The sequence below is a fragment of the Hylobates moloch genome, unplaced genomic scaffold (assembly GCF_009828535.3).
Source record: "Hylobates moloch isolate HMO894 unplaced genomic scaffold, HMol_V3 SCAFFOLD_1, whole genome shotgun sequence".
Classification (NCBI taxonomy): domain Eukaryota; kingdom Metazoa; phylum Chordata; class Mammalia; order Primates; family Hylobatidae; genus Hylobates; species Hylobates moloch.
Window position 1 is genome coordinate 214,697,554 of NW_026652276.1, and position 26,941 is coordinate 214,724,494.

The 26,941-nt window shown below is 37.9% G+C and overlaps 1 protein-coding gene and 1 long non-coding RNA gene across 5 annotated transcripts in view; one reads left to right on the forward strand and one right to left on the reverse strand.

The window, feature by feature from the left end:
• EXOC4 (exocyst complex component 4) overlaps window positions 1-26,941 on the forward strand; it is an 828,468-nt gene that overhangs the window by 507,406 nt on the left and 294,121 nt on the right. The window lies entirely within an intron of this gene.
• LOC131381022 (uncharacterized) lies at window positions 15,839-25,704 on the reverse strand. Its single transcript, XR_009209435.1, has 4 exons — window positions 24,821-25,704; window positions 19,861-19,944; window positions 17,585-17,740; window positions 15,839-16,057 (listed from the first exon to the last, which is right to left on the reverse strand). It is a non-coding gene; the product is annotated as an uncharacterized LOC131381022 (long non-coding RNA).

The following is a 26,941-nucleotide window of genomic DNA, read 5'->3' on the forward strand; positions in this document are numbered from 1 at the left end:
TTATATATACTTTTTTTTGTGTGTGGCGGAGGAGGACAGAGTCTCACCCTCTCACCAGGCTGGAGTGCAGTGGCGCCATTTCAGCCCACTGCAGCCTCCGCCTCCTGGGTTCCAGCGTTTCTCCTGCCTCAGCCTCTCAAGTAGCTGGGACTACAGGTGCACGCCAGCACACCCAGTTAATTTTTGTATTTTTAGTACAGACGAGGTTTCACCATGTTGGCCAGGATGTTCTTGATATCTTGACCTCATGATCCGCCCACCTCAGCATCCCAAAATGCTGGGATTACAGGCATGAGCCACCGCGCCCGGCCTCGTTTATAATTTTTAAAGGGTCTGTAGAATAATAACAGTAACACCTAATTCCATTTGCTGAATGCCTAGCACACTAGGCTCTGTGCGCATAGGTATAATACATGTCTCCTCTCATCCACAGACCTATGTGCTCAACCACCCTGAGCTTCTTAAACTGCTTCCAAGATATTCCTGTTTTTAATTTCTTCGTGTCTAGTGTCAAGGTGTAATCTTTGACCTAAATAGCTTGCTTTTCCTTCTCTCTGTTACCTCTTCATCCTCCATGACTTAGTTTATATTACCAGTCTGCATGGTGGCTGTATTCTCAATAAGATCATTGGGAAAATAGTCTGATACTAATGACTATTTGAATGAAGAAAAAACATCATGTTCTATCCCAACATAACTTCTTTTAGTTCCATACCCTCCAGCTCTTTTCCTCATGCATGTGTATTCTTATAAAACCACTTGTACTATTTTGTATTCTGCTTTTCTCTTACACAGCATATTTTTTCATATTTCTACATAATTTTCATAATTCTCATTTTCATCATAAAAACAATGTTAACCCATTACAGAAAATAAATCAACCATAATTACTATCTTGATGACACTTAACTGCTTTTTTCCCCTAAGTACTCCTGTTACAATTTAAGGTAAAGGGTGGGGGTGTTTAGCTGAGGAAGCCTAGACTGTCACTTTTAATTTTGATAATGTTACTTTTTCACAAGAGTTCTTTCAGATTCACTTACCCTCTCTGATCTTTCATTATCTCACCTGTGGAAGAAGAGTGTTGAGCTTGATCATCTGTAAGATTATCTCAAAAGTCCTGTTAAGCTGTAACTAGTCTGTGACTCTATGATACTCTGAATGTTATAATCCTCTATAATGTTGATAATTCGTCACCTTTTTTTTTGTCATATACCCCACTGAGAATGCGGTGAAAGTTTTGAATCCTCCTCCATTTAAAATTGCCACTCTGCGCAAACATATGTAATGTTTCATGCAATACCATCTGGGGATCAAGAATCTTTTGCCCTAAGCACAGGAAAGAAAAAATTATGGAAATGACATAGAATTCAGAAAGTATTCCCCACCTAAGAGGTGGGAGAAATTATGTGGCTTATTTTACTCTAATATTATACAACCAAGAAAGTAGAAAATTGGAAGATATTCTGAAAAGCATGTATAAAACACATTGCAAGGTTACATAAAATAGTGACTAAAATGAATTCAATATGTCTGGATCTGATCTGATTATTTAGTTTAGGAGAATCGCTGTTGTCAAAGATGGTGACTCTGGAAATGCTAAACTCAGGCTTCTAGAATGAGAAGGGGAAAATGGGCAAGGTCACGATGGTCTAGCTGCTTTTTAAAAATATGTATTAAGGGATTGAATATGTTTCCTAGCTTCACTGTATATTATTAGAAAATCTATCTATGAAATTGGTTGTTCAAGATTTCGTTTTCTGTGTGTTAAGTGGCTGTTCAGATACTTACATGCTGTCTTAATACCGAAGATGCCACACTTTTTTCCAGGGCCCTCTTCTTACATGGCAAGATAGTGGATCCTACTTTAAAATGCGATTATAGTGGGGAAATGGTATAATGTTGAATGTGAGCCATTGAACACAAATTGCATTTTATGGCTATAGTTAAATGGCTCAGGATTGTTCTGCTGAGTTAAGGGAGGTGGGAGGAAGTAGTTTTAGGAAAAAATATGAAGCATCTTATTTTTTAAAAAATGCAGATTGTGTTTGCTTTGTGATTTTGATGTTTAAAGGAGTGTCATGAGTATGCTTCAGCTTTGGAAGTGTCCAGGTTGAGATGAGAGAGAAGAATGTTAGACAGCCCTTTGCCTGAGGGATTTTGAAGTCAAAACTACTTGGTGGATTCTTCTGAGAGAGGCCTATGCCATGGAATCCCAAGTTGGATTAAATTATGGTGAAAAAAGGACAATAATCCCACAGTGGGATATCTTCCATTGTCCGTGCAAAACCATTTTGTATTAACATTCTTGGAATACTGCAGAGCTGGATAAAGGCAAGGTATTCATATATCTGGATTCAACTAAATATATGTTTGTTCAGTGACCCCATTGGCTCCTCCTCAGTCCTGAGTGCTATTCATATGACAAATACTGTGTGGGTGCTTCTGTGTTTATAAACTCATTTAATCCCTTTAAAACCCCTGTGAGGTAGTTACCTGTACTATTATTATCCCTCATTTTTAAACAGATAAGGAGACTATCTTAAAATTTTTACACAATTTGCTTAAGTTGACACAAGTAAATGGGAAAACGGAGCTTTGAACTCAGGATGTCGAGCTGCAGAACCTGCTTTCTTATCCAGAGGGGTTGAAGAAGGATCACATTAATGGTTGCTTTTATTTTTTGTTCAGTTGGGGGAATTTTGAGTTGCTAGACTATTTAGGAAACATCTTTAATGGGATTATTAGTAACTGTGATCCAGGCAGAAAGTCATGAAGCTAATATGAAATAATGAAATCAATGCATAGTTTATTTATTTTTATTTTTGTTTTTGAGATGGAGTCTCACTCTGTTGCCCAGGCTGGAGTGCAGTGGCGTGTCCCGGGTCACTGCAACATCTGCCTCCCGGGTTCAAGCGATTCTCCTGCCTCAGCTTCCTGAGTAGCTAGGATTAGAGGCACGCGCCACCATGCCCGACTAATTTTTGTATTTTTAATAGAGACGGGGTTTCACTGTGTTGGCCAGAGTGGTGTCGAATTCCTGACCGCAAGTGATTCTCCCGCCTCTGCTTCCCAAAGTGCTGGGATTACAGGCATGAGCCACTGTGCCTGGCCCATAGTTTATTCCTTGAATTGAATGGTTACTTATTGAATGCTTATGATATCCCAGTCCCTAGGGACAGAAAGATGATTAAAGGCTAGGTTTCAATCCCTGAGGAGCTCTCTGTCTAGGAGAAGCAGATATACAAATCAGCAGGTACACAGAGTCACATATACAGATGCCATGAGGGCACTGGGGATGAACACGTGTTCTTTGTTTCACTCGTATTTTGAGAATGCATATATATTTTTGATAAGTAAAATAGACACATGCTATATAGTTATACACTGAAAGTGTGTATGTGTACATCATAGTTTCATTAATTTTCTTGCCAGACAACCAGATGATTCTTTATTAATCTTTGAAGTTTAATAACCTTACTAAGATATAGCTCTTCCCCCTGCCCCCCAGAGATACAACATGCCTTTTTAGTCTGTAGACTACAGAGAACAAAGATCGTGTTATTCATAAGGGGAAATCAAGAATTCAAGTGCTTTGGCAGTTTCAAGTGCTTAAGGAAAAAAATGCTGAAATTTTGAGGTGTCTCTAGAGGGTAAGGAGGAATAAGGAGAGGGACCACTATCATGTAGACAGAGTAGACAGTTTTAAACGTGATGAATTTTTTTGGATTTAGGGATTGCTCCCCATGCCAAAAAACCCCTATGGGCACACCTCCTAGCCCAGCTAATTTAAAACAAACAAACAAACAAACAAAAGGATTTTTTTTTGTTGTTAGAGATGGTATCTCACTTTGTTGCCCAGACTGGTCTTGAACTACTGGCTTCAAGCAGTCCTCCTGCCTTTATCTCCCAAAGTTTTGGGATTACAGGGATGAGCCACTACACCTGTCCAGAATCCTTTTTCTCGTGGAATATTAAACTAAGATATTATTTCTCTGAGCAGTCATCTTTTAAAACTCAGGTGGATCTGGGAGAGGCTACTAAATGATGATGAGATGATGATGGTAACATTATGATGTTTTAAAATAGTACATAGCTCCACTGTGTCTCAGGCACAGATCTACAGTGGCTTTCCATGTACAAGTATTATCTCACTTAAATACAACTGTCCTATGAATGTCCTCATTTTGCAGATGAAGAGATTTTGGCTTAATAGATTTACATAACTTGTTCATGGTTACATGACTAGTAAATGGCAGAGCCAGGATTCAAACCCTGATAGTATGACTCTTACCCCCCACTGCATGTAAAGTTGTCATTAGATACTTGCCACCTGGAATCATGTATTGATTCCTTTCCTGTATCCTCTATGACAGCAAACTGAGAGAAGGTCCCTGCTTAGTTGGAATTCTGATGGAGGTTGAGGGAAAGGAAGAAGGAGAAAGGTTATCAGTTCTTGGATGTTGGGGGTGTGGGGGTGGTCAGAGTTTAGGAAGGAGTACAGTAGAGGAAAAGTAAGATGGGAAGGCATTGGCCGACTCGCCTGCTTTCCAATTTGGGCTAGAAGCAGTCTCAGGTGTGAGAAAAGAACATGAAAGGGCTACAGAAAAGAACTGAGAATGAACAGTGTGCAGGCGAGAGTTCAGTTTTGACTCTCCACGTCAGCATGAGTTTGGCCAATGATGAAATGGCGTAATGAGTGAAAATCCCTTACTGGCAAAATCACCAGAAAGTAAATTCTGTTTTTAGGGATGCTGTTGTGCTGCTCAGTTCCGTGTAATCAGGCTACTCTCTTGGGATAGCCATTGTAAACACTGCCTTCCTGATAGGGATATAGCAAGTTGTATAGAGTCAAAGCCAATTTCTATAACAGAGCCATTCAGAAGATCCTGTCCATTTTTTGTTCTTTTAATGAAGAAAGTAACGTTTTGAGTGTAGTGTTTATGTATAGTGACTATATTGGAATATAATGTGTAATGCTTTCAATAAACCCAGATACTTTTCCAAAATATTGTCTTGGTTCATAGGATGTGATATGGAAGTATAGACACCGTCTTAATATTTTCCCCTAATAGAATGTCAATTCTTAGAGTAGGGGTGGGGCAGGGAAAGTGGGCTATAAAATCACTGGCTATAAAATCAACTTTTCCCCTTTGAATCTCAGAATTCAGTGTCTTCTAGGGCTGATCTCTACTCGTCATCTCTACCTGATATGACCGCACATGTGAGTGCCTGGCGCCTGCACTTTCTCTTGCTCTGATGACCACTTCCTTTCTGCCCATCTGTTTTGACCTCACACCATTCTGGAGCTTTTAGGAAAGGCATTTGTAACAAAGGCAGGACCAAGGTCTCCTGGTTTTCATCTCCCTATTGTTTTCACTATACTATAAAACCTTCTTTACTTAAAAAAAAAAAAAAAAAGCTTAAATGTAGCCTAGCATGCTTAATGTCCTATCAGGTTGATTTAAAAGGGGCCTTTTATTTGGACAACAGAAAGTTCTGTGTAACAAAAGTATTTCCAAGGCCTAGGAAATGCTTTTATTTCAAGCAATATATGATACAACAACATTCTAAGCAAATAAGCAGGTACATATCACCTTTTGTATTTCTGTTTATCATTATTTGGCCCATAACACCCAGTTTTACAGCTTGATGGCAAAAAGCAAGATGACAAAGTCACAACCCTGCAGCAAAATTATCTTGTGTTCAGCCTATTGATGATAAGTGAGAGGGCAAACAAACCGATAAATTAAGAATTTAGTATTAACAGTAAATCTACTGGGGCTTCAGCCTTCCCTAATTAAGTCTTAGAGGGAGATAAGCATTCTCTGTTGATGTTTACCTTTGAAATTTTGAACAAAGCATTGTAAGCAGAAGATACCCTAAGGAGCATTTTTGGAAAAATCCCAACAAGTGCATAGAGCCACACAGATGAGATGATTTAATTAGCTTGGATAACACTATTTCTTCTAAAGTATCTGAAACAGACTCATGAAACTCATAAAAAGCCTTGTATTTTCTAACATATGTGAGAGTTTAAGGGTGCTTAAGAGCCTGTTTTGAAAGGTTTGCTGAGTCTCTCGGTAAAAATTATTGCCGGATTATATGGAAAAGAGTCGATCTATAGTATTCTCCAATTGTCAGTGTCATCATGGAATTTAGAACTGGAAAGAAGACTTTAGAACTCTTCTTATCTGACTCTTTTTACAAAATGGTGAACTGATGCGTGGGCTGTTGACTCAGTGAAGGTCCCACAGCTGGCTTTGGCAACAGACCTAGGGCTAGACTCCATGTTGCCTGAAAGATAAAGAAGCATTCACTGCTCTTCCCATCCCACCATATTGCCTGGCTAGTGTTTGATCAGCTTTTCAGTGTGCCGTCAAGTTGTTGATTGAGCTAATAACTTATAAGTGAATTATCTTTATGATTGTGTTCATTTCTAATCATGTCCCTGTGTAGTTTACGAACAATACTAATCGTAAGCAAATACTTTCACCTGGGCCCAATGATTTTTACCTGTACTGACCAAGTGAACAATTTAGGCTGGCTTATGCCAGTGAAATGGTGCTTCTCCCTCCTGACATGAGACGTCACTGAAGTGACTTGCCAAGAAGAAATGAGAAGATGGCACGTGGAGAATCATGTGGATGCTCTTCTCTGCCTCAAGCTCAGCTCTCTCGTGCTTGATCTGTTCTGTCTGTGTCCTTTAATATAAATGTTTAAATGTTTAAATGTCATTGGGTACTTGGTTATAGGAGAAGGCAGAGCTCTGAGTGGAATCCATGATGGTCCTGAGACTAGAGATATGTATTTTTTTCTTTTCATGTATGTATGTCTTATATTCCCAATTGAGAATTCTATCACTGTGAGTGATACAGCTTCAGAATCCTGAAGGCTAAGCTATTAGGTTTGAGCAATATGAAATTGCTGGTTTTCAACTATATTATATCTACAAAAGGGCAAGTTCATATGGCTTAACCTAAAAAGTAAAAATCAAATGACATTAGTTATGTGCAAAAATGTCATAAATGGCTGGTGAATATATAAGAAGTTCAACATTACTAAGAGCCAAAAATTGAAAATTAAAATAAGAAACCTTTTTTTTTTTACTTCATCAGATAGTAAACCAACAATTAGTCTTATACCTTCCTGGTTTGAGCATTGATTAATACAACCAGTAAGTATGCAAATATTTAAACTCGGTGTTTTTCACTGATAGATATTTATATCAAGGTGCTAGATTGATATGCATATAAATATTTTTGCACAAATATGTTCATCACAATTTGTTTATAACAGCAGAAAATGGAAAACAAACTAAATATCTAGCAATAGGGAAGGTAAGTTAATCATGCTGTATCCATATTATGTAGTGTTATGTAATTAAAATTACATATTTGTAATTAAAATGATATTTACCAAGTGTTTTTAATGACACGAAAACATGTAGAATATAAGAAGTGAGTAACTTCAGAATAGTATGTACAATATGATAATTGTGTAAAAAGCTGTAAACATAGAAAAGAACAATACACCAAGACATTGATAATGTTTTGATTTTTGAGAAAGAAATATTTTTTCTTTGCTGTTTTAATTTTGTTATGCAATTAACATCTATTTTTATATCATTTATATATTAATAATTACATACTGACAAGTGTTGTATACCAATTTATAAAGTCAATATGCTCCCTGGCCAAAGGTTAGCATGTTCACATGAAAACATGCACATAATGCGTTTCTAACAAGTTCCCAAATAGTGTTGATGCTATAAGTCTGGGGACCACACTTTGAGAATTACTAATGTAGAGAATCACCATATGGGGATATGTATCCCAGTGAGAAAACAAGTTCCTGGTGTCAGCATGTATCCACTGCTACTCCCGCTGCCACAGCCTCTGCTTCCAGGGGTCAGAAACTCTTACCAATGGTTGTTGGATTTTGTTAAAACAGGGCTGAGTACCAAGTATAAATGCTGTCTCGAAGTCACCAGGCTGTAACAAATTAAAATTCCTGTCTGTATCCCTTTCACCTATCACAGTCCATGACTTAGGAAAAAATGTTCAGTTGTGTTGGTTGGTTTATGGAATGGATTAAGTGGTAAAGAGTACAGTTTTGAAATCATAAAAAATGAATTGGAATCTTAGCTCCGTAAACTTACCCTGATGTGATGTTGGCCAGATTATGTAACCTCTTGCTCCCCTAGTTTGCTGATCTGTAAAATAACTTCATGAGGTTGTTGGGAGAAGTAAATGAGTTAATACACAAGTTTTTGAACAGCACTTAGTAAATGTTAGCAACTGTTGTTACTGTCATATAGGATTGCTTGCATTTTTAATCTTTTTCAAAAAAGAAGAGTTATTTGAATACCTAGCCCCCCCCCCCCCCCCCCAAAAAAAAGATTGCAACAGCAAACACTTTCAAGAGGGGGAAATTATAGTTTGTTTGTTTGTTTTTTTTTAATTTACTAGGGAAACTTGGGGAAAGGACTATAGAGAAAATAGAATTCTCTGAAAGTAATATGGCAGGTTTTACTGGACATTTCTGCTTTTAGTGGCTCTAACAGTCCCAGGATTTACCAACTAGGAGACCTGTCAAAAGCATATGAAAGTGTCTTAGTCTTGTTTTGATTTTTGTAGCCATAAAAAATAAACCACAAAGAAGCATGAAAGTTTTCTCTTTGGCCTCAGTAGAATTCTTTAACCTTGTGATTTTGCCCTTTCTCTTTGTGAATAGTGACAATACTCACTCCCTTATAGGTTAGTTGCAAAGATGAGGTGAGGAATTAGCAAGGTGCCAGGCACACAGCTGATTCAGTTTCAATGTTAATTCATTTTATTTTTTCTCCCCACTTTGCCTTCTGCTCATCCTGCAGCCCACATTCCCAGCATTTTCAAATGTACAGAAGTGAAGATTGTGTTGTCACTAGGATTGGCAAACTTTTTCAAGAACTGCCGTAAAAGTTCACAGTCTAATAATTTTTCTGATACTCCCACCATTAAAAAAACCTATGCTCTAAGAGTTAATCCAAATCGTCAAAGTATGAAGTCCTCCTTTCTCTTCTAGGACGAGAAGGCTTCATGAATATTTTATGATGGCATCTCTATTTAGGGATGAATCCATTCCCCCTCCTAGGAGAGCTCCAGCATGCTGTGGGCTGCCAGGACTTAGCCCAGGAGTGTGGTGTTTTACTGAGGCAAAGGTGACACTGGAAATTGTTTGGTTTGAGGCGTTCAGTTCAAAAACTTTCTAATCCCGGGAGAGTGAATTAATTTCCTGTGAGGATTAGGAAACAAACTTTATATCTCATATATGCACAGTTGCCATTTAATTTTCTTTTTAGGTAACATTTGAAATACTGAGAAAGTTTGTAGTTTTAAGTATATTGGGTAACATTTCTAGATAAGTTGTTTTGCCATCAGCTAACCCAGCCGGGAGGTGCTTAATATTGATCAAGCATTTGCTCATCTGGAGAATGATGATGTCTATTATACATAGGTACAGATCTGTGTTCTCTTTGACATCTGGAAGGTGGTGGGAAAGAGCAAATTCAAAATACAAAGACTGGTTTTGAGCCCCAGTTGTGCCACTTATTAGTTAGGTGATCCCAAACAAGATACCTAACCTCTGCAATTTCAATTACCACATCATTAAATACAGATATGAATCACTAGGTAACTACAGTTGTGCCCATCAGCTAAGTTAAAATGTGAGAAAATTTCTACAACCAATGAAGTCCTACGTAGAGGTAGATGGGACCTCTAGTCCTCTACAGAGGTAGGCTGTTGCTACTATCTTTATGTTATACTGTTTATAAAAATAAGTTTTCTTTTCTATAAAGTAAGCATACCTTTATTCCTTAGGGAGGGTTTACACTTTCATTGAACTGGATATTGCATCTAATGAGGATTGCTGTTTTTTTCTCCTTGATTTCAGGATTTAACATTTAAATGAAAGTGATCCCTGCCTGCCTTTGGATTAAATTTGTCACTGGTTTAGAATAACATGTATGACACAAAATTTAAAAAGCTGAATAGCTGATTCTTTTTGAATGCAGAGTAGATCATATTTTCAAATGGCTTGTTCTCATTTAAAAAACCCAAGGCGAATAGAATACCTATAAGGATGGTAGGCTTGGGAATTGAAGGCTCTATGTGTGTCTCCAGATGGTGCCCTGTTAACATGGACAAATCGTTTATTTCTCAATCACTAAAAGCATCATAGTTTTTGTATGTTTAGGATAAAAATAAAAAGGGAGCGTGATATTTTAAGATCTTTGTGTAGCATAACATTGTGATGTTCAAGTTTATACTTGGGCTCATTTTAGAAATGACCTAATTAAGTCTTCCTTTTTTCTGCATTAATCACCTTCCTTTGTATTATAATCTTTCCTATAAGGAAGCTAGCAGACTGACCCATCATTTTTCTTTCCTCAGTGTTAAATAAGAATACGTATTTTAAACTTTACCTGTGAATCATATTCCTCTCTCTTTGGTAATTTATTTCCCTACTCTTTCTTTTGGTACTCAAAGTAGTATATGACTTCTAGATGACTTGCTTTCCTTTCGAAGGACAGATTACTTACTACTAGGAGATCATGTAAAATCAGTCTTTTAAAAATATGACTTTTTCTCTCCTAGCTTAGAGATACAGCTCCATAAAACGAAAGTGAGGATGATATCTGGTAAAGTTCAGTTGGAGCTAAAGAATCAAAATCAACTGAACTTTTACCAGGAGTCCTTAGTGAAGTAATTGATTGCATTCTCCAACGCCCCTCCTTCAATAAGATTTCTGTTATTTGTTTTCTTTTACTTGAATATGGGTTTTAGGAGGCTTGTATTTAGAGTTTCTGTGCTTATGAGAAAAGAGATAGCTGTATAATTACTATGTAAGAACTATGAAGTGGGAAAGAATACATTGGCAAGACATATTACAATTACTTTGTCATGCATCTGGTTATGTTGGCATATTTGTTTAATTAAATTCCCTGCTAATTATAACTGTATGTACTTGTGTTAATTATTATTTGCCTAACACTGGTAACAGTGTAATTCTTTAAAGGAAAGCAACTCGCTTTCTATTTAAATTAAACTTCAATTTAATATGCTTCCTAAAATAATAGTAGTGACATTTCATTAGAATGGTAGTTGAAAACTCTTTATCTACCTCAGTGGAATTTAGACTGGCTAAAATTTAACAGAGTTGTTTTAATATCAGATTGTAATTAGCGATCTTCAAGTTTTAGAGTAAAATGGTTAACATGGCCAAACCACCAGCTGATGCTGCACATGGTTCATCTACTGAAGGAAACATTTTCATCCTTTAAGGAAAACCTTGCCTGCCCTTCCAGACTTCCTGATCACCTGCTGTAGAAGAGAGAGGGAGGGAATTATACTTGACAATGATTCTCAAAGACCTAATTAGAAGTGGGTCTAATATATTCTCTGAAGCATTTGTTTAAAGTCAAATTGCCCAGGTCACTTGGTTATGATCACTCACCCAGATACTTAGTATATGTGTAAGCTTTTTCAGGGTTGCAAATCTATTCAAGTTAAAATTGAATTCCCAGTGGAGTTGAGTCTTTCCCATTTCATTCACTTCATCCTCTCTGTTTCAAAATTCTTCTACCTCTACAGATACCTTCTTCCTCTCACCCTTTGTCAGACACTAGATATTTTTTTTAAATTTCCCCTACTTATCCTAGTGATAAGCGGGGAACTCTGATTTCCATAGCTGGTCTCTCTTTTTGCATGCATACTTGCATCTTTTCAGAGAGTTTGACTCTTATCTGGTTTTTTTCCTTCAATTTAAAACTACTTCCTCTCTCTGAAATGCCAATCTAAAAAAATTTGCAATTTCTTCTACCTAGTCACTCTCCCTAATTTACATCAAAAACTTTCTTTTCTATCACAAGAGCTTGATCTTTGGCTCCAGACAGAAATGAGTTTAAAACGTGCCTCTTCAGGTAAGTTGCTAATTTTCTGAGCCTCAGAGTCCTTATTTATAAAATGGGGTGCTCAATGATGACAGCCATCTAGGGCTAGAGAGAAGGTGAAATGATGTAACATATGTAAAGCATCTAATTCATAGTAGGCTCCAATTAAACAGTGGCCTTTTATACACACACACACACACACACACACACACACACACACACACACACACCTCTTATATATGTGATGTTTTATATGTACCATTTACACACCACTGAGTTCCTTTTGTCATATTCTCACACTCTATTTCAAGAGACAAAATATACCAACAAATGAGACAGAAGCTACTGAAAGTGCTTTTCAAGCTTTCTTAGCAGTGAAAAGTCTTTTCAACTGCACTCTTACATGAAGCCATATGAAACTTATGTGAAGCAGAGAAAGGGGTAACTGCTGTCCATCAAATACAAGGTCCTTTTGTGTTCTAAGTCAGACCCTGCAAAATCAGGTAGTTCTGAGGTATATAATTTAAAAGCTACTGAACCATTATTTTGAATTCACTCACATTAATGAGTGCCCACTACATGGTAGGCACTGTGCTAGGTCTAGACACAGACAAATTAAGGCATAGTCCTTCCCGTGAAGGAGTTCATAGTCTGGTAGACAACCTCTTTGAACTCTTAGATTCAGCAATTCTAGATTCAGTTAAAGTAGTTTTAAGGCAATATGCATGGCATAAATGGAATATGTAAGTACCTAGGGGATAGAAAGTTGTGTTTATCCATGAACTCATCTGAGAAGGCTTTCTTTGGTGATGATTTGAACAGTTTGAGCCTTGATTGCCAGGAGCAGAAATGAATCCTCGTGTAAACAAAAACCTCTGCAAGACTATCAAGGACTAAGACAGAAGACTAAGAAACCCTGGTAGGAAACAACAAACATATTGCTTATCACATTTATCCTCTGAAATGGGAAAGACCGAACTAAGAAGCTGGAAATGAGGTAGAAAGAAAGAGAAGGGACCAGTTGTTTGATGATTTGAAATAAACATTTTTTATTATGAGGAATATAGATTTTTTTAATTAAGAAAAAGTGCAATTCAGAAAGAATGTTATTGTCCATCTTGAAGTCTTTATTGTCTCCCCCACAACTCTTCCCCAGTGTCAACTGTGAATGGGCAATCAGGCTGCCATTTGGAGACAGAGGCCCTAGGGTATGTAAAATACTGCAGATAAATCTACTGTGTCTACAACAGCAACTGGTTCTCTAGGAACCTAAAAATAGTCAAAACTTTTTTTCAGGTTCAAACTGTCACCAAGGTTAGTTAACGAACCTTAATTCGTAAAATGAAAATGCTGCGTTATTTTTTGAGAAGGATTTTCAGTTATCATGTGAAATTTGTGTCTGGTTCATAGTAAAGTGTTATTTATTAGTCACACTTTAATGAATTCCCTAAAATTTGTTGCTGAACTTAGGAGAGATGTTCAGTTCAATTCAACACTCTCTGAGATTGACTATCACGTATCAGGCACTGTATTAAGTGCAAGAGTAAAAAGGCATGGCCCTTCTTCTCAGACAGCCCGTGGTCTAGTGAAGGAGTCAGATGAGTAGGTAGATAATTATGAAATACTGTGGTAAGTGCTATGGAAGAAATCTAAAGAACAGGTTATAGAAAAGAGGATGTCATATCAGAGGCCACAACACTTAAACTGAGTCTTTCAGAATGAATGAGAAATTAGGCAGATGAAGACACAGGGAAGGACGTCCTATGTGCTTTCTGTTAAAGTGCAAATCACATACGCTTGGATGTCCGATACTTGGGCCAGTTATTTAACCTCTCTGAACATGACTTTCCACATCTTCATTTAGTGTTTACCACAAAACATTGTGAGAATTGCACTTGCGAAGCAGATAAAGAGGCTACTCAAGCCTGGTGCATAGTCATTTAAAAATAAGTTGGTTTTCACCGTGGCACACATATGCCTGTGTAACAAACCCACACATTCTGTACTTGTATCCAGAACTTAAAGTAAAATAAAAAATAAAAATAAATAGATTGGTTTCTTTTTAAGTGTGGAAAGCTGGGCTTTCATTGCCAAAGAAGGCAAATGTTGGTGTTTCATAGCAGCTGAATTTGCCAACCACCTACCCAGTGGTTAGGCTACTAAAATGGAAAGTTTCATTCCCAATTAATGCACCATTTTTCTCAGAGACTTTGAACAGACATGTTTTTGATTCATCAAATCTTTCTGTCTTGGGGTTGTGTTTGGTTTTTATTCTAATTCTAAGGTCTGTCTGAACACGCTGTGCCTTGAGCCATGTAGCACACAGAAGGACAAATGATTTCTTCCTATTATTCTTTTTATTAACAACTGAAGGGAATAGTTAACATTTATTTAAGAAAAAAAAAGACTGACTTGAGAGAAACTTTTGGTTATTTCTAGTGAGGGAAGAAAAGCTCTAAATGCAGTATGTCAATCTTGTTTCCTAGATAACAAAGCAAATCTAAAACAGTTTTGAACTTTTTTCCTTATTCCCTTTATCATGAATGTTTAATATCCGAAGGAGCCAATTTTTGTTGAGAATTAGCTTCCAGGTTTGGAGACTATTAGCAATCACCACAGGGAGCCTCACACTCCAATTCTATTTCCCATCCTTTTTCCTGAATCGGAATTGTTTTCTGTGTAGTTATGGCAAGTGCCTCGGTTTTGCTAGCCTCATCTGCTGCTTTTAAATGTCCACCTCTGCCAAGCTGAAACATCATGAAAGTAATCAAATTATGTGTTAGGAAAGAGTAGATTATTGCTTCAATAAATTTGCCAAAATCAACATGTGTAGCCGTCTATACATGTGGAATGTCACTTTGATCCCCCTATAGCTATTTCAGTAACGTCATAAGTGTTCTCATAATCATTTTATAATCATAATATTAGTTAACTATTACATTTTATCACTTAACTCGTGCTAAGCATTTAGCTTGTATTACCCACTTTACCTGTACAATAGTTCTCTCAGGTAGATGCTAGAGTGTTATCCAGTTTATTGTGAGGAAGCTAAGGCACAAGAAATTAAGCAACTTGCCCATTATCCTACAGCTAACAGTACTGGATTGATACCCAGGCCCATATGATTCCAGAGCCCATGCTCTTAAATGCTAGGCTATACCTCATCCTATTAATCCTTCTGTGATCTTTAAAAAAGACATGACAGTTGTTGCTGTAAACCATAATTTGATGTCTTATGACAGCACTTACTAGCTTATTGGTAGTTTTGTTTGTAAACATTGAAAGCAAGCTTTAGCCAATGCAGACTTAATAAGATTTGTATTTAGCAAGTGTGCTTTTGCTAATAGTAAGCCACACATTGTATCAGGCATCAGGGTAAACATACATATACATATGTATATGTCCCGACCTTGAGGAGGTCATATCTAGCTGGGGAAACTTCCTAAGTGTATGTAATCCATTATCCACAATTCTAAATTCCAAAATGCTCTAAGAAATGAAATTTTTAAAATGTGTAGACTCATTTAGCACTAATGCCTGAATTCATATGAGGCCACATTATATATAGCCTTTGTTTGTACCTCTTAATATAATTTTTCATACATTTGTTTGTTTATGAGGTGCTACCCTAAGCTCTCCTGGTATTGTTGCATAATACATAGTAAATGCCCTGAAAACCTTTCTAAAATCTGAACTTTTTGAATTCTGAAATATATCTGGTCCTAAGAGTTTAGCAGAAGGGATTGTGGCCATACATGAATGAACATGTTGTAGCCCAGCAAAAGGAATGATTTACTTCCCATGATTGAGTTAAAGATTCACAGAAGAGGCTGCAGGCAGTGAAACTGGAATTTACCTAAGTTGTTTTGGTAACCCTAGGCAGAACTGAAGTCACAGCCAAAGACATAGACTTATAGAGAATCTGGGGAGGGTATACATGGGAGACAGGACTAGAAAGGCAAGTTGGCACCAGGTTATGGAAGGCCTCCCATGTCACAGGAGAATACATTCTTTTTCTATCAACTGACAGGCTTTTTTCTGATTTCCTTCAGCTTCATTTGCCGATGTACCTTGCTTTGTTGCAGTGTGTCATGGATCCATTTGGAGAAGCTGATGAGTCATCTTGTGAATGAAAAAATGAATTGAAGGAAATTGCTTACTTTCTATGTTGATTCAGGCCCCATTTCATCTTAACCCCCTAGTTAGAGGACATCAGTAATGATTCAGTCTCTGCAACTCATTCCTAAATAAAATTAATTGGAAACTAGATAGCTTCCTAATAACCATGCTTGTTTTTGCATAATAGAAGGAGAAAAGGATTAAATTCTTTGTTCTAATTAATAGGAATGAAAATAGAATTGCAATCCGTGGTATGGCAAAATGAGAGAAAATAAGGCTTGTAAGTAATTTTCATGGTTGTTTAGGAATAATTGTTTCATTATTGAGTTAATAGTTTTTACAAACAGCTTCCATTTCCATATCATATTGCTACAGTCACTCTTTATTGAGATTGCCTCAGCAGAAGATGACAAGAAGTTGTTTTAAATCCATCACTTGTCTAAAATATGAGTTCCAAAGTAGTTAGGGGAGGATATGCATCAGGAAAGAATGAGGTATGGGAGGGAAACAGGGGGTCAGATTGAAATCAGTTGATTAATAAGACAACAAAATTCATTCACCAGCTTGTTTCAAAGGAGACTCTTATTATTCTGGAAAGAAATTAGACATCAGATCCCTCATAGGCCCCAGGCTCTGACATGTGTTTTATAATGACAGTTAATTAGATACTGTCTGCAGCAATCATAGGCTGTCATTTCTAATACATTTCTGGGAAGTTGAAGGACAGGAGAAGTCACCCCCTCCTCATATTCCCCCTTCCCGTAACTGAAATCGGTTGCCAAAATTAACTGTGAATATATGAGGCACGAGTTCAACAATTATACAGCCATTCTGCACATTTATGTTTCCTACTTAGTATGTACTCTGCATTCCAGGCTGGGCTGGGCATGCATTTTGCAGAGATGTTACTGCAGCCCTGGTAATATTTAGGAACACAGCAGTCTAACACCTGGTCTGAAGTGGAAGATGCCACTTGTCATTGCAACTTATGCATTAGAACACAAAGAATCTTTCACATCATTAAATTCAAACTACCAGGCTTCCCTCTTTTCTAAAACAGAACTTGCAGTGCATTAATTAAAGTCATCTATTCTCTCATGTGTAAAAACCTTAAATTTGAATAATTCCTGCAGTAGTACTTAACCTAAATTTTTCATGCTCCCTTTTACCGAACATCATTATAACATGACCATAAAGTATAATATTTCTTAAAAACTAAGCCATGAGGTAGAAACCATGTTGAAATCATAGATGTTAACATTTTAAGCATCCTTGGAAATTCTCTAGTCCAATCGTTTTGCTCTGCAAACAAGGACATTTGAGTCTCAGAATGCTAAAGTAATTTGCCAAGATTGTGCAGTTTCTGGGCAAGCCTGACTTGGAATTCCATTCTCCTGAGTTCTAGGCTGTTACTCTTTCCCCTTAAGAGCACTACCTAGTGACATTACCTGAGTGACTTTGGGCTAAGCCCTGGATGTTTCTGAGCTTGAAAGTCCTAGTCTGTAAAATGGACATAGGAATAATACGTACCTCATAGAATTACAGTGAGCGTCAATGGGGAAGCCACTCCAAAGCCTTCAGTAAGACTCCAAGCAATGTTATGTTGCCTTCTGATTGCTTTTATCCTTAGGTGTCCCTAGGTCATTGCTTTCATCCCAGAGCATGCCTGGAGCTTTTAAGTGCCTCCTAAGGGGCATAAGAAGGCTCTCAGTGCCTTTGTGATTGAAAACCATACGCTTTTATGGGCCACCCAGTACATTTGTTTCTTATTTTAGAGACATGCCCACTCAAGCCATGTGCTGAAATTAAAGCTTTTTCAACCCAAGTTATCATAACTGGTGTCTCTAGGACAGTGCTTCCCAAACATGCCAAAGGAAGAATTACCTGGAGAATGTTTTAAAAGTACAGATTCTCATTCCCTGACCCACTTAATGCCCTTCTGTCAATTCCCCTTGAAAGAAAACCTTTAGTGCAGGAAGTGTAGAAAAGAGTCTGTTAATCTATGTATTTGCTAGGTTTTGTTTTATTATTATTATTATTATTATTTTTCTTTTTGAGCTCCCTGGACAATTGTGAAGAACAGCCAGGTTTTAGAGTGCCTGGCTCTATCAGAGCAGATCATACCATACCCAAAATATACTAGCTTCAAAAGCTGCTAAAATATCTGGTTACTTTTTGTGGGTTCTAATTAACTTTCACATGTTGGGGGTTGAAATATCAGCAGTGGGCTGGGCGCGGTGGCTCACGCTTGTAATCCCAGCACTTTGGGGGGCCGAGGCGGGCGATCACGAGGTCAGGAGATCGAGACCACGGTGAAACCCCGTCTCTACTAAACATACAAAAAATTAGCCGGGCGTGGTAGCGGGCGCCTGTAGTCCCAGCTACTCGGAGAGGCTGAGGCAGGAGAATGGCGTGAACCCGGGAGGCGGAGCTTGCAGTGAGTCGAGATCGCGCCACTGCACTCCAGCCTGGGCGACAGAGCGAGACTCCATCTCAAAAAAAAAAAAGAAGAAATATCAGCAGTGAACTGATAATATAAATATTTGGACGCACTGGCATTTCTTTCCTTGCGCTTATGTACTCATTCGTGCACAAAGCTACCCAGCACCCACTATCACTGCTTGGTCTACAACCCTTCCAGTCTAAATGGATTATATAGTAGATAGCTGCTATTGTCTGTGAAGATAAGCCTGCTGTCTGCTACCAGTAGAAAACATGTTTGAGATTTGTTTTGTTTTATTTTATGGTGGTAGTGGTTTTAATCCCCTCATACCCACCATCCGAATAATATGGCTGGTTTTGTATTAGGCTGTTCTTTCTTACATCTGGTTTCTTCATAATCAAAAATACAGATTTTCAAAACACGTAGCTGGGATTAAGGATATGGTGTGTGGTATTGGTTATTCTCTGTGCAAAATAAACTGGGATCAGAAAGCATATTAAGCCATAAAACAAGGCCTGACCTTGTATGATTCTCTACCCAATGAGCTAACCAGCCAGGGCAGAGTTGGGAAGGCTACAGGATTGTAGGCCACTAACATCCCCAAAGAGCCAGGCTGATCTCTTGAATTATTCTCAGGCATGAGCAGAGAGTGTATGCAATAGCCAGTTCCATATGTTACTATAATGGTTCACTTGCTTTCTAAATGAATGCAGCCTCCTTACCAGCTGTGGACTCTTAATGTTTGTAAAGGTTTAAAGATGCCTCAGTAGGAAGTAGAATGACATTGAATAAATATGTCGAAAAAAAGAATGCAACCAAAGATGATGAGATAATATATATTAAAGTTAGTTTAGCCAGAGCCCAGCACATAATAAGCTTTCAATAAATGTTAACTCCAGTTGAGGTTATTACTGTTATTCTTGTGCCATCGTCGTTTAACTCAACTTATTACTGATAATCAGTGGCATATTGACTATGGATGTGAAGCATAGAAAGTTCAAGACATTTAACTTGATTTTCTAGAAAACAGCAGTTTAAACAATCTACTTTGTTCAAGCCTAACTTCTTACCCTATTTGTGCATATTATAGTATATGGTCCTTAACTTATGGACATTAGTTCTGAATTCATATTTCCATTGGGTTTAGTGCATTGGATGTTTTTAGGTGAACTAAATGGGCTGTATGAAGCTCATCTCGGGAATAATTTCAAGAATCACTGAGACTTATGGATAATTCACATTGTCAATTCAAAGTTTATGATTATTTTTCCCTAAAGACTCTTAATCCTCCACCCAGCTTGCTCCCCCGCCCCTCCCCCACCACTTTATTAGTTGAATAAATAAGGATTAAAACATGGCTAACCTGACAGAAGTCTATTCTCTCTAGCAGTGGCCCAGATATAGGGCAGTGGAATAGAGCACTGTCTTTACCCCTGGGACTCCAGGTCTGTGGATTTTAAAAAGAGTTAACGCTATGGAGCTATAATTATGGCAGTTTTTCAAAAAGGTAGACAGCACTTTACATGATTTTTTTTTTTTCTTAGTTTCTCTTGTCAGAAGTGAGGAATTGCATTTCCCTCCTAAACTCTTTGCTAGGTTGTGCCACGTGCCAGGATTTCTTAATGTCTTTAATCTGTAGTATGCCTAATCTTTGGGGGAAAAGGAGTAGAAATCAACATGCATGAAATGCACAGCCTTCATGTGTTAGGCTTTGTCTCAGTTAGAAGAGTGTACATGGATCATCTGCAGCTTGTAGCATGGAGAAATTACGTCAAGCTGCCTGTGAGGCCATTCATTTAAGCAGTCAGTTTGACAGTCTCACAGGGTGATGTGCAAACACATCACCTTCTTAATCTGGATACACAATGTAGCTCTGTTTATATATTCTTGTCTTTTAGTTTATTGTCTTTAATAAAGTTAGGCAAGAGGATAAATTAGTTTTATCTGCCAAATGTGTAACAGGTGCCTCAGCAGGCATGTCTATAACTACGCTAAGGCTATCTGGGAGATATTCTCCCTATAGTTTTTCTCTGTATTAAGTACATAGGGAGAACTGTGGCACAGTTAAAGCATCAAAATGTCTAAGAAAATATACAAGATTTTTTCCCTATCCATGTCTCCTGTAGGGTATCCCTAAGCCTTCATTCACTTTTCTATTGTGCATCCTAAGAGACAGTAGGACTGATTTCGCACTTTCAGTGAAGAAAGTCATGGCTTGTAGACCATGTGGGATGTTCTTCTGTCTACATTAGAAGAATTGAACTTTGATGTTCTCTACTTTTCTTCACTTCAGGAAAGGATTTCTAGGAGATATAAGATTAGGCTTGATGCTAGAAGAAAACCACATCATCAGTTATCTAAAAGGAATTGCATCTATCTTCCTTTTACTTATAGTCTTAATAGACTTAGGGTTTATTGGACATTATTGGGCATTCTGTAGATAAAAAGCACTCTTAAAGCAAAATAAGGTGGATATCTATTTCTAGCTGGGCGAGAAAGCTAAAGCAAGTGGGGACTTCAAGTTGGAAGCATGATTTTAAAGAATAGGTTAGCAACTTAAAGATACTGAGTTTTTCAGTTTCTTTTTCCACCATCTCTTTATTAATTGTCACGAGTCTATTTTCTAATTCCACCCATCGGTTCTATGAATACAAATGGTATGGTCTTTATGTTGTTGCAAAATAAAGCAACAATGCAGCATCCTCCTTAAAGGCTACTCTCTCCTTTTCTGATCCTGCCAACTGAAATGACATGGTTTGTATGTTAGTTTTGGTTCTATATTAATTTATTCAGTCATCTTTCAGGAGTTAATTGAACATCTTGTCTCTTGTTCCAGACATTTAGCACGTGTTGCCCCAAGCCCAATTCCTTTATGTGGAAAAAGGGACTGCCAAAGAAGGCTAATTTACCTTCTTGTGAATGAAGGACTCTAGAATGTGAATGATGGATTAGGATCCATTGTCAGTGTGGACATGAGTCATTTACTCTTCTGTCTAATTTTTTAGATCATGGGTAATTTATGAAAAATTCAATTCATGTTTGATTTGTACCCTCTTAAATCATCAACATATTATTTTTTAAGAGTTATCAAGTGTTCAAAAGCTAACATTTGGCCTAGAGTAAGCCTATTCATATGCCAAATAATTTGGATGAAGTACAAAAACCTATTGCTTTGGGTCTTCAAATGGATGATCTTAACAAAGTATGATTCTGTATGTTTCTGTATTGCATGTTATGGGCCATGAATTTGTTCCCTGCTTTACTGATGTCCTCCTAATTGCATGGTATCTAAGAATACTTATCTGTAATTCACTGCCATATTAAAAATACTAAACAAAGCTGTCCTGTAACAAGAAGGTTCATTTAGCCTTCTGAAAAGTAACAAAAATGAAAACAAAAAGGAGCAGGAGCTTTAAATTTGTTCTAAATACAGGACCATTTGAGGGCCAAGAGAATTAATTTATGTTTTTAAACATTATTTTATAAATATATTTTGTTGTTGATTTTTTATATTTAGTCTGCTAAGATTATAGATTTAAAATGGTGAGTTTTACCAGGAACTTTAATGATTCTTGTTGCCTGTCAAGCAGAATTCTTTGAGCATGGTATTTATCAGAACTTCTCTTGAGAGTAAAGATCGTGTATACTTTCTTCTAGGCCTGTACTTAGTGAGAGAGAGAGAGAGAGAATATGTATATATCAATTAAATGTGATTGTATTAGACATTTTCAGAAGAAATTATCAGGAAATGTTATTACTGAATTCTATATCCAGGTCTGATTCAGACAATCCGAGGAACACCTCTTAGACCACAATGTATAGAAAAATATTTCCTGCAGAGGGTTATGGAGAAGTTGCTACTCTAGAGCTGAAAAGGGCTTTCACATTCTTAGTGCATTTATTCTAAGGAACAGGACAGTGTTACAATTATGGGTGGAATGAGGATGCACTGATTTGGAATTGTAGTAGAAAGTGGATGAGTAATATAGATGCGATATGGCAGCAGATAGTTGGGAATGCAGACTGTCTGGGTTCAAATTCTGACCCAGTCACTAATTAGCTTTGTGACCTTGAGCAAGTCGCTAAACCTTTCTGTACTTTGGTTTCCTCATGTGATATATGGGGATGATAATAATCAGTACCACCTTTTATAAGGTTGTTGTAAGGATTAAGCTTGTTAATACATGTAAAGTTATTAGAAAAGTCTCTGGTGTATAGCTAGTATATATGAATGATTATTATCATGAGTTGTTATGAAGTTTGTCTTGGTGCATACTTTACCCAGGTAATAGTCTGTGCTTTCTGGGATTACATCCTCTCTGCATCTCTGTGCTAACTGAAGCCTAGATATCTAGTAACATTCATTCTCTATCTTCCATTTTTTAAAAAAATGTCTCTGAAAGGTTTATAAAAATATACTTGATTGAGAATTACAGGCATTCTCCCAAGAATATTTACATTTTAACCAGGACTGTGCCATGATTAAGACAAAGGAAAGGTCCAAAATATTAAGAGTTTGGGCCCAAGTTGCCATCCATCCTACTCCATCTCTTGATGCTTATCTTAGGGGGTAATTAGTGAGAAAAGAAAAATGTAAACCAAGTTCCTCATGAATCTGTTATTAACTTTGAACAGGACTCAGTCTGAGATATTATCTCATTTAAGACTTCTCGGGTTGGGCATGGTGGGTCACACCTATAATCCAAGACAAGGAGAGAGGCAGGAGGATCACTTGAGTCCAGGAGTTTGAGACCAGCCTACACAACATAAGGAGACTGTCTCTACAAATATAAAAAAATTAGCCAGGCTTGGCGTGTGCCTTCAGTCCCAGCTACTGGGAAGGTTGAGGCGGGAGGATGGCTTGGGCCCAGGAGGTGGAGGTTGCAGTGAGCTGTGATCACACCACTGCACTCCAGCCTGGGCGAGAGAGTGAGACTCTGTCTCAAAAAACAAAGACTTCTGTACTATTCTAAGATGCAGATAGGTCAGAAGGTTGTGACCACTGACTGTGTCCCACCATTACTCATTCAGAAAGTTAGCATCATCTAACCAAAGTTGCAGAGCTGCGTCCTCTTCATTCTATCACACAGAAGAAACAATACTCAAGCAATAATTGTTTTATCTAATCCCTTATTAGTCTATAATGTGGTCTCTGTTATGTCATTTTTCTTTTAATTCAATTCTACTAAAATGCTAACACTGTTTCCCTTCTGATTTAGCCTCACATGGGCTGCATCAGAGACTTTTAAGTAAATTGTTACAGTGTTAATTAGGATTTCATGGTCAGGCTCCATTCCTTTAATAGATATGATTTGGCCTTCTCTGTATCTTCAAATAAGCAGTCCTCAAACATCCTTATCATCTCTCCTGTGGCCTTAGAAGATTTGAGATAATGGAGGGATGATGAAGCAATCAAACAAAATCTATTGATTCACCTTGGTGAGTATCATTTATACATCAGTGAGTACCTTGGATAAAAAATTACCTTTGGAGTTTAAATGTCATTGCAAAGTTATATTGGAAAGGTAATTTTGTTTTGGTAGGCCACAGGGTTTTGCTTTCTGATACTGTAAAATTTATATCTACTTGCCATCTTCGTTGTATAAGTGAGAGAGGTTTAAATGCTATGTATTTAATGCCCCTGTCTATAAAAATGAGGGTTTTTTTAATGGCTTTCTCAATACTACTAACTCTTATTTTTGCCGCAGTGTTGAGAAGTATGGATTTATGATACTATGAAACACAATAAGGTGGAAAGAAGGAACACTTCAAATATCACAGAAGCTCTGTTCCTTGAAACTTTTCTTACTTCAACTAGGCCTTTGGATCATTTTGGAAATTTCAATTATTGAGTTTCAATTATTGAGTTCTTGATATTTAGGTCAGAGGACTTATCCTTGAGAGGTGGGACTTGCTGAGTCAGCTCACTGACTTGGAGAAATTTTCTGTAGCTAGCTAGAGGTTTGTAAAATGCACCAATCAGTGCTCTGTAAAAACGCACCAATCGGCGCTCTGTGGCTATCTAGGGGTTTGTAAAACACACCAATCAGTGCTCTGTAAAAATGCACCAATCGGCGCTCTGTAGCTAGCTAGAGGTTTGTTAAATGGACCAATCAGCAGCCTGGAAAATGGACCAATCAGCACACTGTAAAATGGACCAATCAGCTCTCTGTAAAATGGACCAATCAGCAGGACATGGGCGGGGACAAATAATGGAATAAAAGCTGGCCACTCCAGCCAGCAGCAGCAAGATTTATTGTGAAGAGGCAATGCTGCTGCTGGCTCTTTGGGTCCCTGCCATCTGTAAGAGCTGTAACACTCACGGCGAAGGTTGGCGGCTCCATTCTTGAAGTCAGGGAGACTGCGTACCCACCGGAAGGAACAAGCTCTGGACACATCTTGATGGTGTGCTGGAGATCAAAGCAGCGTGTTCTGAGGAGTTGGAAGAGCAGGGGATAGATGCTGGAGGGATTTTGCTTGACAAGCCATTGGTCACTAATAGTTTTTTACGACTAACTATGTTTTCATTTCTAGTCATGAAGTAGTGCCCTAAATGCTTTAGTAAGCATAATTAATATGCTTTCCAAAAAAACCGTTCATTATCTTTGTATTTGAAATAACTTTCTTCCTGTAATTGCTTTTGAAGAATCTAAAAAAAAAAAAAAAAAGCCATACGTTTAGCGTTTTTTGAAAGTATTACCAAGTTAATACGAGGCTTTTTGTTTTGTTTTTGTAAATCCAGAAAATTAATGATATTAGCAGCTTCAGAGATGTGTTAGATTTGGGAGCTCAAAAACTGTGTTAAGAGCTTGTCATTCAACAGCCTGATTCTTGCACTATTTTTTTTAACTGCCTTTTTATATTGATAGAGACGGGATCTTGCTTGGACTTAATAACTTTCCCAAATTCACTAGGAGTCTACAGGAATTATTATTTGTACAAATGATTCCTGGGAGAGATGTGTTTTTTTCATTCTAGAGCGTTACAGTGTCATAAAGAATCCCACATTGGGCAGGAGTGGCCCAGTTCAGGTTGGCCTGTCATGCTTAGTCACTGGCTAGGAGCAACCTGGGGGAAGGGCAGGAACTCCATGAGGTTCCAAACAGGTGGTGCCTGTAGACCAACCAACAGCTCTGCTCCCCAAAGCGGATTCTCTTGGAGGGAGATCTAAAGGGGGCACCTCCATGGCTGCCACACCCCTGTTAGCATGTTGGTATTTTTCAAATGAAGAATTGTGAGTTTTTATCTCTTGAAATGCTAAGTGAGTATTTGACCCTTTAAAGATCCCTTTTGTGATACGTTGCGCTTCATAGTGACTCCACTATGACATCACAAAACTGGGTAGATAACCTTTTATTAGCCTTCGGAAGCAAGAGGCACTGGCCAGTGAGTCAGCAACCCCAACAGGAGTAGAATATGCTGTCTGTGTTCCTGCCAACAACTTTGGTTCTGAAAGAAAATGCTGACTCTTGGATATTATGTCTTTCTATATAATGGAAATAAAAAGTATCAAGAAACAAAATTCCCTTCTAAGTGTTGAATTCAAAACCATTTGTGAAGAAGGCTTTTGGAAGTAGAAAACTTTTGAAGGCCATTCTGGGTTTTCTCGTCCATTTCTTCACACCCTGGGGTGGCCATGAAACTCAAGATCAGACCAGATCTCTTGGGGTTCCTGGAGTCACCATAAAAAATAAACTGGCTTTCTGTAGGCTATAAAATCTAAAGATGGTTTGTCCACACTGAGGTGCCATTAAAAGAACAGTGGGCCTGGATTTTGTAGACCTGAGTTTGGAATCTGGCTCCACCACTTACTAGTTGTGTTTCCTTGAAAATAATCAGTTAGTCTCTGGGTTTGTTTCTTTGTTTGCAGAGTGCAAGAATTGGAATGGCAGTGAATGCAGAGGCCCTGTACAATCCTAAAACTTAATAATTCTGTCAGTGTCAGGGCTAAGTAATTCTAGATGATTGCAGTCCTCAAAGCCCAGCTGCCCACATACTTAAAGCTCATGGGAGAGATTGATATGTCTCCAGAGAGTCTGCCTTGCACTGGGCCTTCTTCACCTCTGTGAGTCTCCCATGAGAGGCTCAGCAGTGAGTAGTCATGATCACTGGAGTGGTAGGGGGCTCAGAGCCTCAACTCCCAATTGTGTTCTGGACTTACAACTCTTAATGCCTTTGGCCAAGTTGTCTAACTTATCTTTAGTTTCACCAGCTGCAAAACACAAATAATGTGTACTTCCAGACCTGCCGCATAATCAGTGATAACACAAAAAAAGCTTTTATTATGTCAGAACCAATCTCTTCTAATTTTAATTATTACTTTGTGGCTTCTAATTTTAATAATCATTTCTTTGTAATCCTAGCCCATATGAATCGTTTTGTGAGATGAATACAACCAAGTGGGGTCAGTGTCAAAAGGCTGTCAAGTGTCACTGCTACTTGGG